We start from the raw sequence: 20,750 nt of genomic DNA, 5'->3' as shown, positions 1-20,750 counted from the left end.
AATTGCGCTTACGAAAGCATGACATAATTGTGCTCCGAATGTAGAACCAGCACGTCCTCTTGGGAGCGTAACCACACTTCCTTACTGTACTTTTATGCGATTCTGGGCCTGTTCACATCGGCGCAGGACAACCGCGCCATGTTCGAACAGGCAGGCCAGCCTAATTACTCCCCGATGTTATTGATTAACATTGCAAAATTGCGCCGTTCAGAGAACGATTTCGTTTGGGCCAAGTGCGCATTTACATGCCCCATAAATTCGTACAGCATGACGCGTATTTGTTCGCCCAACGTAAATGTGGGCGCAAATACACTCAATGTGAGGGAACCCATTGAAACCGATGGGTTTTAATTAGAGATGAGCGAACGTGCTCGGCCACGCCCCTTTTTCGCCTGAATACCGCGATTTTCGAGTACTTCCGTACTCGGGCGAAAAAATTCGGGGGTCGCCGTGGCGGCGCGGGGGGTTGCAGCGGGGAGTGGGGGGGTGAGGGAGAGAGAGAGGGCTCCCCCCTGTTCCCCGCTGCTACCCCCCACGCCGCCACGCCTCTCCCCGCCCCCCGGCGCACCCGAGTACTTTTCACCCGAGTAGTGAAGTACTCGGAAATCGCGGTATTCGGGCGAAAAAGGGGCGTGGCCGAGCACGTTCGCTCATCTCTAGTTTTAATGTTTGCAAATTACAATTTTCTGCGCTAAAACCCGCGCACTTCAGGAGGCCTAATTGCCAGGCTGCACTTGCAAGTTCAAATGGAGCCCGGCAATTAGTGTTACTGCATGAGCATTAGCAGCGCTCATGTAATAGCCTCCTTACAGAACAATCCTGCAAAATCTAAGTCTGAGAGCAACACGTGGCCGGGCAGCTGCAGGAGGAACAATCTTAGCTGTCGGGGAATGACCTATCAATTACTATCCTGTAGGATCTTACTATGCAGTAATGTCACTAAGCAGGATCCAGTCTGGATCTCATGATGCTCCGCAGCAGCTGCAGGCTGTCAGATGACATGTTTCGTCACACGACAGTCACACCCGGAACAGCCTGTGACATGTGCCACCAGATAGTACAACAACAAGCACTACAGCCAAATTCTTAGGAGGCCCCACACATGGCAGCTACAGGCACGGTAATTACTTGGCTTTCCTTCACCTGACTCAGGTCACTGCCCTAGTTCTGTATCTAAAAATGGCCAACACAGAAACCCTGCCAGCTGTCCCCCAACTGGACACAGATGCAGCACTGCTTACTAAAGTACTCGCTTTGTATGAATTGTCTGAATGTACATAAGAATGTTCCATTCACTGACAGCAAACAGAAATATTGAAGATATGAGAAACTAAAACCCAAAGCAAGAGTGGGGTGAACTATAAATTTGTAACCAAGGTCATTGTCCATAAAAAACTTTGTAATACCAAGTTCCTGCAAGACAAAATCTAACCCCCCATAGCCTGGACTCCCCTCCCCACTACCGCCTGGACCCCATCTGCTGCTAACATAATCCAAATTACAAACGCCAAAGGTGATTGGACGATCTGCCTGCGCCCGCTCCTTAGCCCACAATTTGTAATGGTTCAAGAAAAGATAAAAAACAAAGCTCTTAATGTGCACATAAACAATGTAAGTCAGAGATTAGTGTCGTCATATTGTCTCATCCTGCATATATTGTACATTTTCCATTACCTCCTCCTCCCAGTATCTGCGCCATTTCTTATGACAGAATCAATTAGGGTTTTATCCTAATCAGGGGGATTACAGCAGCTTTTTCTAGGATGTGGGTGAGACCAGACAGCTCATACTTGTGAGACTGGTTAACACCATAATTGCTATCCCTGGAGGAAGTAACACACATCTGTGATACAGAAAATACATACAAAGAAGATACAAAACAGATGCAAAATACACAACAGATACATAAAGCAAACAGAGCTGAGACACAACAGCTAAACAAGACATACACACAAGGCATAGGAGACAACAGGCAGAAAACACATACAAGAAACACAAAACAGATACATAAGGCAAATACAACTGAAACCCAACAAATAAACAAGACACACACCATCAAAGCAAGAGAGATACAAAATAGACACACAAAGCATACACAGCAGATACAAACATCGCAGCAAATACATGGCAGATACAAAAATAACACTGTGTTACAAGGTTATATTTTCCTGTGTAGAAATCAGTGTTCTACCTATATTCGGGGTGCAGAATCCAAATACAGCAACCAAAAGTGTTTGTCAGCGAAGATAATGAGGCTCTAGACATCATAAGAAAGTAGGATATTCAATATCGTACAATCCTGTTACAGTATATTGACCATTAAACCATGAACCTCATTAATCAACCCTGTCTAACAGTACTTCCCGGGGGATGCAGTGACAGTCAAAATCTGAGCACAAATTTGGTATCTGCACCGAAAACTCTAAGGCTGCGTATCCACGGCCATGACGGAATATTGCTAGCGATATTCCGCCACGGGGGAGGAGGGGGGAGCACTGACAGGTCTCTGCGATGAGCCTATCTAATAGATAAGCTTGCTGTGAAAACCACTGCAAATCGCAGCATGCCACGATTTTAATCCCGCGAGTGGAGAATCGCTATGATTCTCCACTTGTGGATGTCAGGCTGCGCTTTCCATAGTTAGCCTATGGAAAGCTTTTCATAGCGTGATCCACGGGCGATTTATCATCTGTGGACAGGCAGCCTAAGAAACGTAAAACTTTTATCCAGAAAAAGCACAAAACATTTTTGTGTAACACACAAAGCAAACACTATAGATAAACAACAGGTGCAAAACAGATACACAACATATACACCGCAGAAACACAACAATGTTGTAACAGACACACATCATATGCAACAGATAAGCAGCATATACGGTACAAAACATAGGGCTGGCCCCAATTTTACATGGGCCCTTAGGCGATAAAGTCACATTGGGCACCCTTAGTAATTTATAGACTTCACTGTGGCCCTGAGTCATTTATAGGCCCTGTGGGGCTTCTGAGTCACTTACAGGTCTACTGCGCCCCTAAGCAACTAGGCCGCTTTCAAACGGGTGACAAAACTTTCCCGCGATGTGACAGTGCTACAAATCGCATGTATGTGAAGCCCATGCTTTCCAATGGGTTCCTTCACATTGGCCATGTTTTGTAGGCTGTTGCAATGCAAGAAAAAAATCGTGACATGCTCTAGACAGCAGTGATTTGCGATGCTCTGAAGCCCATGTTTCCCTATGGAGCTTTCTTTTGTGCTGCACTGCACAAAATCATGGTTTTCGTGCAGTGCAGCTTTTACAGTAGGAAGTCCTACTGTTTATTCCTTAAGTAACCCCTAGCTACATTAGAAAAAAACAATACATTACCTAACAGGCGCTGTCTGCTCCACGGCACTTCCCCTTCCGAAGCTCCGCAACACTTGTCTGTAGTCTTCAGCCAACACTTCCTGGTCAGGGGGTTCAAAAATCCCGCCTCCAGGAAGCGCTGGCTCTGATTGGTTCTCGAGCACCATGGCTCAGCTAATCGCTGCAGCGTTTGATGAGCCAATCACAACTATCACATTGAATGGCTGTGATTGGTTTATCGAGAGCTGCAGTGATTGATTCTTGAGCCCCATGACTCAGCCAATCAGAGCCAGCGCTTTCTGGAGGCGGTATTTTTGAATCCCCTGGCCAGGAAGCACTGGCTGAAGACTACAGACAAGTAAAATCTGGAAATCTTGGCAAAAGAGCGAAAATCGCGATATCGCACAGAACACACCTGCGATATTGCTGCAATTTTCTCACGATGAGATCACTGTCGCCCATGCGAAAGAGAGCTTAAGACCCCACTGTACCCCGTGAGCAACTAGTAAGGCCCCACTGTGCTTCCTGAGCAAATAGTAAGGCCCCACTGTGTTCCCTTAAGTCACTTATAGGTCCCACTGTGCCACTGGGCAATTATTAAAGCCCCACCATGCCCTGTCAAAAAATAATGAATTCACTTCCATCATGCTCCCACAGAGTTTTTCATCCTCTGCCTTGGCCAAAGTGTTTAGCATCCTGCAGTGCTGCTGTCATCATCAGTTGTATCCGCTTCTTAAAGACATGGATACAGCTGATTTCAAAGAAAGAGGATCGGATCAATCCTACCCCTGTGCGGGCACCCCCCAGGAACAGTGGGTACCAGCACCTGCTCATGTTTGCTGAGTGCAGACGCCCAGACATAGATAAACAAGGCATACAATAAAGGTATAAAACTGCATACATAATACACACAATAGAACAACACCTGTGCAGCGCCACCTATTGGAAGGCAGCATTCCTGCAAGTCAATGTTAGACCTTTTGAACAAGTCTTGTAACAATGACTGGGAATTGTAAGCCAAAGCCAGAAATTATACACGGACAGCGTCTTGGAATGACTGCCCCTCATCAGTGCAGGAATGCTGCCTTCCAATAGGTGGTGCTGTAGAGGCATTGTTGCATCTTTCTATTTGCATATTTCCCAGAGTAGCATGGATGGCGTTATAAGTTTCCTCACACCTTTTAGATGCACAAAGCACATGCAACAGCCACACACAAGGCATACATAACGGGTACACCCTGGGTACACCCCACTGCCCACCCCTTTATATTTATATCAGACTATCACCTGCTGTAGCACAGCATGAAAGGAGTCCCCGCCAGGTGTGTTCTGCGGAATTACTCAGTGTATGGTCCACAGAGGTCAGACCGCTGACAGCGCACTTACAGGGTGTTTGCTGAATCAATCCCTTCTGAGGAAATAACTTATCATGTACAGATCCTGAGTAAGGCCGGCTTCACATGGGCGTATTTGAACGTGCAAAATCTGCGTGCGCAATACAATACACAGTGAATAGAACACATTGATTTCAATAGATTCGTTTACATGCACATATTTTTCCTGTGCATTTCTGTGGCACAAAAAAAGACGCAGCACACTCTACTTCCTGCGCATTTTGCATCAAAAATCCCCATAGAAGTCAATTGGGATGTGCAAATGCACGTGCAATACACTTGGAGATCAGTGGAACACTGCGTAATGGTGCAGGAAGGAGACCACATCCTGAACTCATTAGACTAATTAACCATTTCAAGGGCTGGGAGCATTGGTGTGTGTTTTTTTTGGCGTGCAAAAATATACATGCCTTGAGTGTACAAAAAGTACAGTAAAATACACTGACGCGTGTTAAAAAACGCAATGTTCATTCTGCAAAAATGCTCATGCACCCGCAAATATGCATACACCTATGTGAAACTGGCCTCAAATATAAATATATAAGCCCTCCCCTGAAAATAAGCCCTAGCTACACGGCATGTAAAAAAAACCAAAAACAATACTCACCTAGCAGCCAGCATTCGGGTCCCTCGCATTGGTCTCTGGCGCTGCTGCAGGGTTCCGTGTCCTCCTGCCCACCGACAGAGCAGTTCTTTCTGGTAGCAAGGCTTGAATACCCCGCCTCCAGCAAACTAATGCTCTGATTGGTTTAATCGAGTGCCACGTCATCCAACGAAAGCTGGCACTCGCTTAACCAATAGCAGCCATTCAATGATGTCATTTAATGTAAGTAATGTAATGTATGTACACAGTGACTCCAGCAGCAGAATAGTGAGTGCAGCACTGGAGTATAATAAAGGATGTAACTCAGGATCAGTACAGGATAAGTAATGTAATGTATGTACACAGTGACTCCACCAGCAGAATAGTGAGTACAGCTCTTGAGTATAATACAGGATGTAACTCAGGATCAGTACAGGATAAGTAATGTATGTACACAGTGACTCCACCAGCAGAATAGTGAGTGCAGCTCTGCAGTGTAATACAGGATGTAACTCAGGATCAGTACAGGATAAGTAATGTAATGTATGTACACAGTGACTCCAGCAGCAGAATAGCGATTGCAGTTCTGGAGTATAATACAAAATACAACGCAGTACAATATGAATGATGTCATGTATTAATGAAGCTACTCAACTTTTAATGTGGAAGTGCTGAAAGGTAAGCACTACTGAGTATGTCTTTTGCCCGGGAGATATTCAGCTCTCCAGCTGTAAAATGATCTGCAGACTTTGATTCCAGAACGTACGGGAGAAGATTTACCAGTCGGCTGGACAGTAAAGTAAATGACAGAGCGGTACACTTAACGAGGACTTATCAGAGCTAGTATTCATCTCATAGTAATAATTAACTGTCACACAGAAGCCCGGCCAGATACTTAGTAACTGAGAAGGTTAGAAGGGTCCATACAGACAGAGCGGATAGTTGTCTTCTAGTATTTACTTGCCACTTTAGTGGATAATTCGGTGGTTAGACACAATCATGGCAGACACTGGCATGACTATTTGCCAGTTAAAAAAAGCTGTCCTTGATGGACCAGGCGAGAGTTGATCCATAAGGTGACCCAGAGTCGGCAATGGCTGAATGGTTAATCATCATCATAGTGGATAGAGCCCCAGACCAATGATATGCCAATGGGGGAAACTCTATACAAGCTATTCAGTGTAGACAGAAGACTCCTATCAGACAGCTAAGAAAGTGCATACTTGCTACAGCATCTAATGCCAGTGATCACATAACACAAGCTACATGACTCCACCGAGGACTTCTGCCACAGCTGTCACAGCTATGGCAGAGGATTCCTTCATCCCTGCGGCGCTGAGCGATATTGCAGTTTTATCTGCGCTGCGAGACACTCGCTCTCGCAACGCAAGAAAATATATCGCTAGTGGGTAGGCACCCTAAGGCGGCTTCAGATGAGCGTCTGCTCAAACAGACTCGCCTCAGCACAGCGAGGTTTGATGAGGTAGATTTGCAAGTGTATCAGTACATAGTACTGTATTTCTGAGCACGAAGGGCCAGTTCATACGCAAGCGTGACAAACCCCTTCCGTGGGTTTAAAAGGCCATTCAGCCTAATAAGGCCCCGATGTGTTTTGTATTTCATGGAATTGTGCAGCGTATTGCGCATTTGTGCATATATTTAGAGCGTATTTGTGCACCTCCCAAGGAATTCTATGGGGCCTTTGGTGTGTAAATACGCAGAAAAGTAGAGCAGGACCTATTTTTGCGCATGCACATAAAATGGGTGCAAAACACACTCATGAGAATGAACCCATTGACATTAATAGGTTCTATTCTCTGCATAATACACATGTATATTTTACGTGCGCAAAAGCACACGAAAATACAGTCCTTTGAAAACGAACTAAGGACTTCTTCACACGGGCTTTAGCACAACTATGCTTGCCGCTACAGAACGTAGTTGCGCATGAATTAGGTAAAAATCTTTTTTTTTACCTTTCAAACTCTGCACTATTCTGCGCAAGTTTGAATAAAAGATAGGTCCGGACTAGGCGTAACTATAGAGGATGCAGGGGATTCGGTTGCACCCGGGCCCAGGAGCCTTAGGGGGCCCATAAGGCCTCTCTTCTCCATATAGGGAGCCCAGTACTATGAATAAAGCATTATAGTTGGGGGCCCTGTTACAGGTTTTGCATCAGGGCCCAGGAGCTTCAAGTTACGCCTCTGGGTCCGGCCCTGTCCATCTTTATCGCCAATATTATTAATGGGCCAGAATACTGCCAGTGAAAATGAAACCATTGAGATCTACGGTTTGGTTTTGTCCTGTTACGCGGCCGCGATTATTACGGCTGCATTATGGGACAAGATCATGCCCATGTGTTTAAGGCCTGAGGCTGGTTGCACACGGTCATAAGTAGATTTACAAGCGTGCTTGTGCAATGAGCGTTGCGTATTTGCGTACACAAGTGCGTGCTTTACTGTACTTTATGCATGTGCAAATCAGTGTGTTCCAAATGTACCAGAATATTCCGAATGATGCTTCAGAATATCCCACTGTCAGAATCCACACCAAAATCTGCATTCCAGATACGGATTGAGACATGAGGGTTTTTCTGTATGACGGGAATTCTGCATAATTGCGGAAAAAGTCCAGTACATGTGAAGGCGCAAATTAGGTTGCTTTCAAGAAGCCAAACTAAATCCTTTATCTACAGGCCGCAGATACCACGTGTAACACTGCTGAGCGCGAGCCTCGTAGATTCGTATGAACCCACTTCCTGTGTTACTCAGAGAAACATTTATCGTCATGGAAATAGATGTAAATATTATAATATCACACAGCCACAAGTATAATAATGCATGGATTTCCACATCAAAAATTGTGCGCGCGGTACGCAGTGAATACAACCCATTAAAAAGGGTTCATGCACATATTTTGCGCACACATTCCGTTCGTGCAAACAAATATGCAGCGTGCTCTATGTTTCTGTGCACTGCGCATATTGAACTAATTACACTAAATGCCCATTGCAATCAATAGGAGCATGGTTACAGGCTTTTTTGCGGGCACAGATATGCACGCGCAAAAAATACATGAAAGCCCGCAGAGGCGGACGCAAAAACGCAACGCTCATCACACAAATGTGCACGCATAAGTGTGCTTATGCCCGTGTGAAGCCGGCCTTACGATTGTAAGCGTATTTGCATGCATTTTTGCGTAATGAGCGCTGCATATAATCGATGTACTTTAGGGCGGTCTCACAAGGGTGTATTGTCAGCATACAACAGGCAATACCAATTACCAATTCATTTTTATTGGGCCAGTCATACCTGCAATTTTTTTTGCGTGTATTACTTTTGCGTGCGTTCTCTTTTGGCGTGTATTACGCACACATACATTTTAAGATGGGGATTGCGGCATACAGTATGTACGCATGTCATTGCGTACTTGCTGCCTTCTCGTGCGCGTGTGACTCGTGTGTGACGCACAGTTCTGAACAGCCAAGTGAGCCTGGCCTTATAGTTCTTTTTGCGCACGCACAATAAAATAAATAAATACACAAAAAATGTATATTGTTTAGTGTCAAAATATAGTAAAAAAAAGTGTTACAGAATTCTATAATTCCATACTCTTCCCTACAGCCCCCCCCCCCCATGCAAAATCCAGATCATCTGTCCAATTTCCAAATTCCAGCTCACACATGCACATACCAGCAGCGGCGCCCTCCCTCCTCGCACCCTCTGTGCACCGCCGTCCTCTGCAGACAGGATTACATTTTCCGTTTGTTCCTCTCCTCTAAAATTTGGTGACTTTTTTTGTTGTTATTTGATTAACATGAATGTAAAATGCAAAATACATAGAGAGGGAGGGGACAGTGGAAGGGGAGGGGCCAGGGAGGGGTTGGGTCCGAGAAATGTTGATAAACATGATGTAGAATTTAATTGCTCATCAATGAAATCACATTATACATGGCTGTGTGCAAGTATTCCAGGCACGTCCCTCGTAAAATGACTAACGCAATGTAAAAAAAGAATGTAAATACAAAATTAACCCTCAAAATGTTCACGGGCAATTTTTTTTTTTACAACTTTTTTCTTTCTACAGAACAATGAAGTAGCCGAAGCCAATAAACCCTCCCAGCAGTTAGGGAGTTCCTGTGGCATTTTGGGCATGGTGGATGATGCCAGCAGATGAAATACCAAACCTCCCACAAAAACCCACATTAAAAGGACAACCGCCACAGTCCCAGACAAAAACATCGCAGTCTGCCAACTCGCTCACTGCGCTGGTTTTAAAGAGACAGTACGCAATATTAAGGACCAGTCACCAATAAAGACGTGTACAGATCAGACTAGAGACTACTACATGCTGGGTCTTCTGACCAAGAACAGACAAGCCCCCCAACGATTGATTCTCATGACAGCTGCTACATTTTTAGCTGTAGATACTGTATCATTGACAGATCCTCGGCTCATATTATCCAGCACAAGCGCAGACAAACTGCAGCTGATTACAGGAACTAGTTTGAAGTTTTTAGTTGTCAGGCAGCTTTCACACTCAGTAGAAAATGCAATAGAAAAAAAGTTTAAAAACTTAGGCGCCACCCGCGATTCTCTGGGCGCACTGGGTACTATGGATTTGCCAGTCCTGATCTGCAACTTTTCCCATTTTCCCACATGGGAAGAAACAATAGAACTTTCTCTCCACTCTTCTATATTGTCATAACCATCCTGAGGGGTGCAGTTAGAGAGGGTGCAGAGGAAGTAGTCACACTAGGACTTGGAATCAAAGGGGCACCGAAGGACCCCTTGCCACATACAAAGACACCGATATTATAAATGGCACATGACAGGTGGGGCCTGGTGTAGAATGAAAGTTGGGAGCCTCCAGTTACATCCTTGGCAACCATACATGACAAGAGAGCTAATCAAGGCCCCTTTTATATATTCCGCACTACAAGTCATGTAAATTTGGCACCAAAACCAGCACGGCTCCACACGGATTCTGATGCGGAATTCTGCAACAGAAAATTCTACTGCATCGCAGGAGAAATATTCCGACTGTATGAAAAGGCCCTAAGGCCACCTTCACACATGACGTCCGAGCCGTGTAAAGTCTGCTGCAGAATTTGCTGTGATTTAATAGATGTATCCGGTTTTCATGTGCGTTTTTTTTTTTTTTACAGAAAGTGCTGTTTCTGTGCTGTGATAGTTGGAGTTCACACCAGGGGCGTAACTATAGGGGGTGCAGGGGATGCGGTTGCACCCGGGCCCAGGAGCCTTAGGGGGCCCATAAGGCCTCTCTTCTCCATATAGGGAACCCAGTACTATGAATAAAGCATTATAGTTGGAGACCCTGTTACAGATTTTGCATTGGGGCCCAGAAGCTTCAAGTTATGTCTCTGTGCAGCATGGCTTAGGTATGGGTACAGGTACAGATACAGATAGAGGGGGGCCCTAGCTCACCTTTTGCATCCGGGCCCCTGAGCCTTTAGTTACGCCCCTGGTTCACACCGTTCAGAAATGCTTCAAAATCACCAACAAAAGTGTATTTGCGGATTTTGGTGCAGTTTTTATGTTCTCCATTGATCTACATTTCCACAACATAAATGGACATGCTGTAGATTCGTAATCCACTGCGGTTTTTACATTTCTGCGTTTCTGCAGAAGAAGAAATCTGCATTGTGTGAAGGAGATTTACTTGGCTTAGGGCTTCTTCATATGGGCGTGATTGGACGAAACAACCATTGATTTCAATGGTTTCATTTTCATTAGCGGTATTCTCACTCATTAATTGTACGGGCGAGACCAGATAGGACTTTCTTGCATGTAGAAAGGGCAGGACCTATCTTCCTACACTTTTTTTCAAACTTGTGCACTATAGCGTGGAGTTCGAATGGCGTGCTCCGTAGCAGCGAACGTAGTTGCGCATACGCCCATGTGTTTTTGCCCTTAATTCTGCATGTGTGAAGGTAGCCTAGGGGTACTTTTGCATGAGATAACTGTACCGTAGCTGCTGTGATTTGACACAGCAACGATAATTGTTCCGAGAATAGAGGCAGCATGCGCTGGAGATCTCTTCCTGCCAGCCGCCTCCATTCACAGCGAACAGGCAGTTGTTTATAGATCAACAACAGCCTGTTTATACTGAGTGACAAGCTGCTCATTAGACGGTTCCTTTCAGTGAGCTGAAACGAAGAGACTAGCAGCTAATCAGCAATTTCTCATTCAGTACCGCCGCTTTTACACAAAATGACTATTAGTCAAAATCGCTCATTTGAGTGATTTTGTTGGCTGGTAGTCGGTCCATGTAAAAGTACCCTATGGCAAGGAGCACAATACTGTGTTTTAGTCGCTGTTTTGCATTTGTAATAGGGAAGTGTGTCCTGGCTTGACGACGGGTCTCCTAATCCAGGCTTCGAGTATCAGTTTGGGCATAATGGATGAGGTGTGACACACTTCTGTATTACAGGCACAAGTTGTGATGCATAATAATAACACATAATTGCAAAGAGCCAAACCACCTTCATCAGCAGGAGGTTTAAATGACCCCAGCTTTAGGGATTGCTCTCAATTGCGTTTTTATTTTCCATTGTTCAGCATTGTCCTAAGAGCCGAACAATGGCAAAAGCAGAAATGTTGGACTCGAACAACACTGGACAGAACCCATTGACTGTAATACATGCAGTGCTATTGTGAGCTGGATTTTCGTGGTGAACAAAGCCTTATTCTATTTCCTCCTGCCATAAAATATCTCTTAGGTTATATTAGAATCATACAATAGTAGAGTTGGAAGGGACCTCCAGGGTCATCTGATCCACCTCCCTGCTCACTGCAGGATTCACTAAATCATCCCAGACAGATATTTGTCCAGCCTTTGTCTGAAGACTTCCATTAAAGGAGAACTCACCATGTCCCGTGGTAACCTGTTCCACTCATTGATCACCCTCACTGTCAGAAAGTTTTTTCTAATATCGAATCCGTGCCTCCTCCCTTTCTGTTTCATCCCATGGCTTCTAGTCTTTCCTTGTACAAATGAGACTAGGGATGATCCCTCTGCAGTGTGACAGCCCTTCAGATATTTGTAGACCGCTATTAAGTCTCCTCTCAGCCTTCTTTTTTACAAGCTAAACATTCCCAGATCCTCTAACTGTTCTTCATAGGACATGATTTGCAGACCGCTCACCATCCTGGTAACTCTTCTCTGAACTTCCTCCAGTTTGTCTATGTCTTTTTTAAATTGGGGTGCCTAGAACTGCACACAGTATTCCAGATGGGATATGACTAAGGCCTCTTTCACATGACCGTGGGCGTTTTTACGAGCGCCCGCGGGCGCCATAAAGACGTGTGAACGGGTGCACAAATCTAATGATCGTGTGCCAATTCAGATGGCATGGGCTTTGGCGCATATACTCAGAGGCCGCAATGCCGTTGCCTCCCCTTCCCTCCCTCTCGCTGGCTTACCTCCTCTTTCCTTCCCTCCGGCTGTTTGCAGTGGGAGTGGGCGGGATGGGGGCAGAGCTAAGCACCCACCCCTTGTCCACTGCCAGCAATGAGAGGGGACGGAGTGAAGCTCAGCTCCGCCCCCTCCCACAGCAAACAATCGGAGCGGAGGAGAGAAGAGGGAGGGAGTTTAGAAGTCACACTGCTAAACTACTTCCCACCTCCCTTTTCCGGACGCTGTCATTGGCTCCCATAAGAGCCCATGCAGTGGTCGACATATTCCGGCCAGAAAGATAGTTCCAGGACTATCTTTTTGGCCCAGCGTAAAATTGTCGGCACTATATTGGCCCGGCTGGGCACTTTTATGCTCCGGGAATACGGCCATGTGATCTGATGAATTGGAATCCATTGCATCAGATCGTAGCATATATTGGCCGGCCGTGAAAATGGCGGCCGATATACACTAGTGTGAAAAAGCCCTAAGAAAGAGTAAAGGGGGATAATTACCTCACGTGATCTAGACTGTATGCTTCTCTTAATACATCCCAGAATTGTGTTCGCCTTTTTTTTCTGCTGCATCACCCTCTTGCCTCATGTTCAGTCTGTGATCTATTAGTATACCCAAGTCTTTTGCACTGCTGCTGCTTAGCCCTAATCCTTCCATTCTGTATGTGGTTCGTATTTTATTTTTCTTGCCCATTTTTCTCCCTGTTAAATACCAATCTGAACATTTTGGAAAGTGGCAAGCCAATCAGTGGCATCTTATCACCTATATCATTATCTACAGGAACACTAGATTATTTAAAATAATAATAGTGTTTACATACTTTTACTGCTCCTTTAATAACAGGCTGTTTTACCAGCTATATAAACTACGCTGGAATCTATGGCCATTGGCAGTTGAATAAATGACAATTTCACGGCCATTGTTTGCACGCTATAATCATGTGACTCGTCTTGTGAACGCAGTTCAGATGGTGCTCATTATGTTGTGAAGGGATCTGAGAGGTGACAGCTGCTACCTACATGGCTAATTAAATGCACATGAATTATTAATTCACCTGCAATCAGGGCAGGCACAAGAGGCATAATACAGACCGCGACACAGCTTGGCGCTATCTGTGTGTCTAATAAGACTGGAATAAAAGGCAAAAACAGACGGTTTATTTAGCGTTTCCATAATAATGCACCATGATGTTACTGTAAGTCAAATACTCCAGAAGGAATATATTGTGAAAACAAATGTGCAGTATGGAGCGAATGGAACAAGTATATTTACTGCCCCCATAGATTATAATGACACGTAGCACAAAACAAAATAGGACATGCTGCGTTATTTTTTTCACCTGCAAATACGCACGTGTCAAAAATGCAGGTCTGAATGGCCCAATGTAAATCAATAAGCTTTTAGTACTGTGTGTTATATGCACTAACAATATGCACATAATACGCTCGTGTGAGTGAGGCCTTAAACAGGGGCGTAACTATAGAGGGTGCAGGGGATGCAGTTGCACCTGGGCCCAGGAGCCTTAGGGGGTCCATAAGGCCTCTCTTCTCCATATAGAGAGCCCAGTACTATGGATAAAGCATTATAGTTGGGGCCCCGTTTTGCATTGGGGCCCAGGAGCTTCAAGTTACGCCTCTGGCCTTAAAGGTAACTAAAGATAGTAATGCAGTATTATAAGAAGTGCAGCTGATATCAGTCACACCTATGGATGGAAATGGCTCTGGAGGGTCCCACAACATGTGACATAAAGCAGAGGTGCTTTTAGATGGCACAATTATTCATTAAAAAAAATCGTTCAAACGAGTGAAAGTGAATGATAATTATTCGGTCTAAACGCAGCCAATGGCTAAATGACGAAGAATAATTGTTCACTTTCCATTCATTTTATGCAAGTGTAAAAATCATCGTTGGCTCATTCACTTATCGTCCGGTTTAAACAGCGGTCATTCAGTCATAGAATCATAGAATGGTAGAGCTGGAAGGAACCTCCAGGGTCATCAGGTCCAACCTCCTGCTCAGTGTAGGATTCAGTGCATTGAAGGAGAACTCACCACCTTCCGTGGTAACCTGTTCCACTCGTTGATCACCCTCACTGTCAGAAAGTTTTTTCTAATATCTAATCTGTGTCTCCTCCCTTTCAGTTTCATCCTATTGCTTCTAGTCTTTCCTTGGACAAATGGTAGTTTGGGAAAGCAGGATCACTAAAGGCCCATTTAGACACAACGATAATCGCTCAAAAGATGTCTATTAAGCGACTTTTGAGCAATCATCGTTGTGTCATTTACAGCGCAAGATGATCGCTCAAGATGAGCGATCACCTTGCAATGCCAGCGGAGGATGCAGAAGACAAGCGGGGTGTCCTCGTTTGTCTTCTGCATACAGCTGTTTACCCGCTTCATGCGCCGGATGCAGAGGACAAGCGGGGTATTCCCCGCATACAGCTGTTTCCGCTCCGTGCGCCCGGCTGTCACAGCCGAGCGCTCCGTGCAGAGGATGCAGAAGACAAGCGGGGTGTCCCCGCTTGTCTTCTACATCCAGATGCTTTCTGCACGGAGCCCCTGGCTGTTATACAGCCGAGCACTCCATGCCGGGTATGGAGAACACAGCTGGACCATTCTGTTCTTCATACCCCGCCTGTGATCAGGGAGCAGGATACAGATGAAACAATAGTATCAACTGTATCCCGCTGTGAATCCCTGATAAGACTCATCGTTGTCTTTCAGCACGCTGAAACACAACGATGAGCGACAGGGTAACGAAAACTGCAAGATGTAAGTGCAGTTACACACAACGATTATCGCTCAAAAGGCGGTTTTTGAGCGATAATCGTTGCGTATAAATGGGCCTTAAATCATCCCAGACAGATATTTGTCCAGCCTTTGTTTGAACACTTCCATTGAAGGAGAACTCACCACCTCCCGTGGTAACCTGTTCCACTCACTGATCACCCTCACTGTCAGAAAGTTTTTTCTGATATCTAAATTGTTTCTCCTCCCTTTCAGTTTCATCCCATTGCTTCTAGTCTTTCCTTGTGCAAATGAGAATAGGGCTGATCCTTATACAGCGACTGAACGATTCTCGTTTGAATGAGCCAACGATGCTTATGTCTGTCTAAACAGGCTGCACGAGTGCGAACAAGTTTGTGGTGATGTCACTCACTTGCTTAAATGATAATTGGCTTGTATGAAAGAACCCTAAGGTGAGGTTCACACAGGGTGAAACTTTCGTGCGGACCACATGCTGCGGAAATAACACGAACAAAACCCGTGCGGAAATTGACTTGCAGTGCAGAATTCAGTTTCGAAGCATGTCAATTTTATCGCTGTCTCCACTGCAGAATTCACTGCTCCTCAATGAGGGGGTGAATTCCACACAGGAATTCACGATAAAATCCGCAAGTTTTCAGGCAAGCTTTCTGGGGCTGATCTGCAGCAGAATGCTTGCTGCAGACATTCCACTGGAAATCAGCCCAGTGTGGACCCGGCCTAATGATCATGGAAGGTTCCTACATTTCCTGTCAGTCATCCTATTGATAAACTCTCCCTAGCTGGAAATGGTTGGTAACAGGGGGCAATAAGTTGCATTAATTTGTCCTATACTCAGCCTAAAATGGATGATAACAGCGAACAATAGACTGTATTTACCTGTTATACAATCAGCCTCTCCATCTGAAATGGCTGATGACAGGGAACAATAGGTGATATCTATATGTACAGAAATGGAGATCAAATAGACTTTAGGGTTATTGTTCCTTTAACATATTGTAACCAGCAACCCCAGTAGTGATACAAGGTTATTCTGCCTCTGCTTTACTAAACCTGTTTTGTTCATCCCCTCCCAAGTCTTCAGCACATTGAAAGTAAATCTATCAGACTTGACATCCTGTCATATTCTCTCTAGGCAAGAACACATCCTCCCCTGGAAGGTGACACACCTCATCAATGGTGGCCGCTGTCCTCTGCGGAGGATATATCCCGGGCACCATTGTGCATCCTTTCTAACGTTCACACTTGGCATACAAAGAGTTAAAAGGGTTGACGATCAGGGTTTTTCCTTAATAAATTCCGTATTCTTTTAGTTTCACTTATCTAGAAATCATTTTGATCCAACGATTAGAATTTCACAAGTGGGATCCCCCCATTAACCCCAGTGGTTCAGTCCAAGGCGTCAGTCGTTGACAGAGATGAAAAGACTTTTGTTTCTGGGAACTCGTGCTTCTTTTTGGTATTTTTCGGTTTCTGTAGTGATTAATATGCAGTGTGGATGAATGGAGCGTCTTACTTTATAACTAACCAGAAGCCTCCGAGCAGGCAGAGGGGCAGATGATACAAAATGAACACAAACTATCCAGACTGTAACTATCTCATGCACTAATTGTATCACTCAGCATCTATTTATAAATATGGGTAGATGATGACAAATAACAATAAATGCCCCCATTCCAGTGCCTACCAGATCTGCATTCAAGAATTCTGCTGGCTCATACAATGCTCTGTGGAAAGAGCAAGCCAGCAGAATTAGCAATGCTGCTCTGGATGTGACTGGAGTACAAGACAGGTTGTGACTCAGGAGAACGAGCGGGGACGCTGCAGCAGTCACCAGACTTCTAGTGACAACGGCTGTCACAGCAAGCATTGGGACCACAGCGGAGCTGAGGGGTAAATATAGCTCTCTTCATTATTTTACTATAGACAGCTCTCGTATTAAAGGGATGTAACCGTATAACCCCTTTAACGCTAGGGACTCACAGCGGATATGAAGTGTTGGAGCACAAGCCACTGTCCAGCAAAAGTAAAAATACCAAGAATGCAGCTTCTGCAGAAGTCGTGAGAGCAAGGGCGCCCACTGCATCTAGCATACTTTTCATTAGGACGGGTGCCACTAAGTGCTTTATGGTATTTTAGATACCTGTAAAATGTGTGGGTAGCGGATTCCCTCTTCCAAGTTGCGGGTCATAGAAGGAAAGAGCCGAGGGCCCCAATACATGCTAAAGGGTCACTAGGAAGGTCTTATAACAAATCCCTCACTTAGCTGCTGCAGAACAATGAGCCTTGGAGAGGAGCAGAGATCAATGCATCTTTATCTACAAAGACTCTACACAATGGTGGCTGCTGATAGTGACCTGCTGATAGTATATCATCTCTCTAAGATACCTATATCTCTCCCATATAACATTTGACCTTATGGATTCAATCCCTTTTTTTTTAGCAATTTGTAGCCTAGACATAGAAGTAACACTCATCATCAGCACCACAATAAAGATTTTCTGATGTCCATGGGCAGAAAACCAATGATTTACTAATAAAGAGTACTAAAAGCCTTAAAAAGCAGATGTCGGGGTGCAATAACCTCTGGGCTCCTGGGGTCTGACTACTACTATGGTGTTAAAATAATTTGTTTTGAGCATGAGTAGACTGATCATCTTAATTAGCCACCCACAGCCCTCCCACACACAATTCATTGGACCAAAAGCAAAGCTCCAGCACATACATCGTTGATCAACCTGCTCCAAACAAGTGGACAACCCAGTTTAATGCATAGTTAATAAAAATTCTAATAGCCTCCAAAGACCTTACACCCAATCACAGAGGCTCCAGTGACTCACTGGAATTGTCATGCCTGCACTGAATCATCCTTAATACAATTCATCATATATACAGTAGTTACATCTTGCATAGAACTACAAGTCCTTGTGTCACTTCCTAGGGTGGGACAGGTACGGACTAACTACTTCCATGGCCATTTCCTCTTGCCCCTATTGGCACTGATGAAGAATTGCGTGGACTGAGTTGCACAGATATTGGGTTACTTTGGATCTGCAATCCTGTGTAGTTCTACAAATTGCTCTCTCCTCAAACAAAAGCAGGAGCACAACTCTCAGCTGACATGACACTCAGGAATGCTGCTTATTTTGCCCACAGCATGGCAGACAATTCGCGTCTCTATTTAAAGTGGAGGGGTGTGAGCAGACAGCTGGATTCCTCCACATCACCACAAAGCCACAATGTCCCGCTGCAGTCAGGCTACAACTACGCACAACTCGCTGCAACTTCACAAGTACTCAACAACTTAGTGCACCCCTGTACCCCACAGACATGAGAGCCGCCCCCCTCCCGTAAAGTTGCATGACCTGAATAAGACAATTAAATATTAAAGCACAATAAAATATTAACCCTGGTGCTCAGGTCCTGATGCCAGGGAGATCACATATTAGTGCAGGGTTCAGTTGGATGAAGAGGTTCTGCAGCAGATTCAAACTGTAACACTGTTTAGAAAAAAGTTCAATTTTTTTCCTCATTGTGAATATAAGTACAGGACTTATTCTGGATAAAGGTCCTATAAAGGGCAAAGTATCCAGTCCAGTGACCCAATTACACCCTGTATATTACCCCAATTACAGTCTATGAATACATGTACTACGGTACAGCCCAGCACACGCCAAATATACATGTATTACAGCTTCAGCACACCTATGTACCTGTATTACAGTCACAGCACATCCTATATATAGCTATATTTCACCCTCAGTATACCCTATACTTCCCATATACCTGTACCACACTGTGAGTATACTTTATAAACTTTCAGCTTCAATACACCCTACATATGTTTGTATTACAGCCTCCGTATATCCCATCCACCCTACATATAACTGTACTACAACTTCAGTACACCCCATCTACCCTACATATGACTGTTCTAAACCCTCAATACACCGCATACACCTTATATATGGTTGTGCTACAGCCTCAATACACCCCATACACCCTACATATATATATGACTGTACTAAAGCCTCAATACACTCCATACATCCTACATAGAACTGTTCTAAAGCTTCAGTACATCCCATACACCTTATATATGGCTGTACTAGTCTCTATAACCCCCATAGACCTTATACATGACTGTACTAGTCTCTATACACCTCATAACCCTATATATGACTGTACTTGTGTCAATACACCTTATATATGACTGTACTGCAGCCTCAACACACCCCATACATCCTACACATAACTGTACTACAGCTTCAGCACACCCTATTCTCCCATACGCCTGTACCACAGTGAGTATACTCTGTACACTTTCAGTTGCAGTACACCCCATACATCCTACATATAGCTGTACTAAGCCCCAGCAAGCCTCATACATCTTATATATACCAGTACTATAGGCTGTATGGGTGTACAAAGGGTACTCAGGCTAAGTACACCCCATAGATCACACATTACAGTGTCATACCTGTAGTAAAGCCCAGTACACACCATACCTCCTACTCACACCTGTACTATATAGCCCCAGTGCACCCCATACCTCCTACTTACACCTGTACTATATAGCCCCAGTACACCCCATAGACCCACACACCCCTAGTACATTACATCCAGTACGTCAGCCCCGTATTGTACCCAACCTATAGTCATCATATTGCCCCAGCAGTGTACAAGACATGTACTACAGTCACCCAGCATACTGTATATTACACCCCATGTATCAGTACCCCTCTATATCCCGCAGCACTATGCAGCACTGTCCCTCCAGCACCCCGCAGTCCCCGTCCTGCATACCTGGAGGCTCCGGGTTCGCTGCAGCACGGACCGGATTTGAGCGGCGGCGCAGACAGGAACCTCCCGTCCTCCTGACACTGAGGCGGTGACTGCTATATAAGGGCACGGCGCCAGCGGGCAGCGGCGGGCAGGAGATGCGCGTCACGTGATGCCAGCTGGCTATTATACTCTATTGTTGTTATTATGCCCTGTTTGTGGAATAACTTGGGTCTGTTCGCCGGAGTCCTGCAGATTACAGCACGCCGCAGTGTATTATTAAGCCGAGCTATTGTTGGGCTTTGTTGTACACACGACTGGATTTAGCTCACAGAGCATTGCCTGCACTGTGCGGGGTCTGCGAGAGGGTCGTGATCAGGGGCCGCCACCTGCCTCTAGAATTAAACTAGAATGTTCCCATTCACTGACAGCAAGCAGACTTCTTGAAATGG

At 45.0% G+C, this 20,750-nt stretch overlaps 1 protein-coding gene across 6 annotated transcripts in view; it reads right to left on the bottom strand.

Moving 5' to 3' along the window:
• Nucleotides 1-20,404, bottom strand: part of SYNE3 (spectrin repeat containing nuclear envelope family member 3) — a 72,289-nt gene extending 51,885 nt beyond the window's left edge. For 5 of the 6 annotated variants that reach the window (XR_010793180.1, XM_066607495.1, XM_066607497.1 and 2 more), the window contains exon 1: nt 20,323-20,404. The gene's annotated coding sequence lies outside the window, so the exon portion shown is untranslated. Of the gene's footprint in view, nt 1-9,012; nt 9,092-20,322 lie in introns of those variants that run through there. The other variant, XM_066607496.1, reaches the window with a different exon arrangement.
• Between the last annotated feature and the right edge of the window lie 346 nt (nt 20,405-20,750).

The sequence above is a fragment of the Eleutherodactylus coqui genome, chromosome 6 (assembly GCF_035609145.1).
Source record: "Eleutherodactylus coqui strain aEleCoq1 chromosome 6, aEleCoq1.hap1, whole genome shotgun sequence".
Classification (NCBI taxonomy): Eukaryota; Metazoa; Chordata; class Amphibia; order Anura; family Eleutherodactylidae; genus Eleutherodactylus; species Eleutherodactylus coqui.
This window is presented reverse-complemented; position numbering and strand designations above follow the sequence as displayed.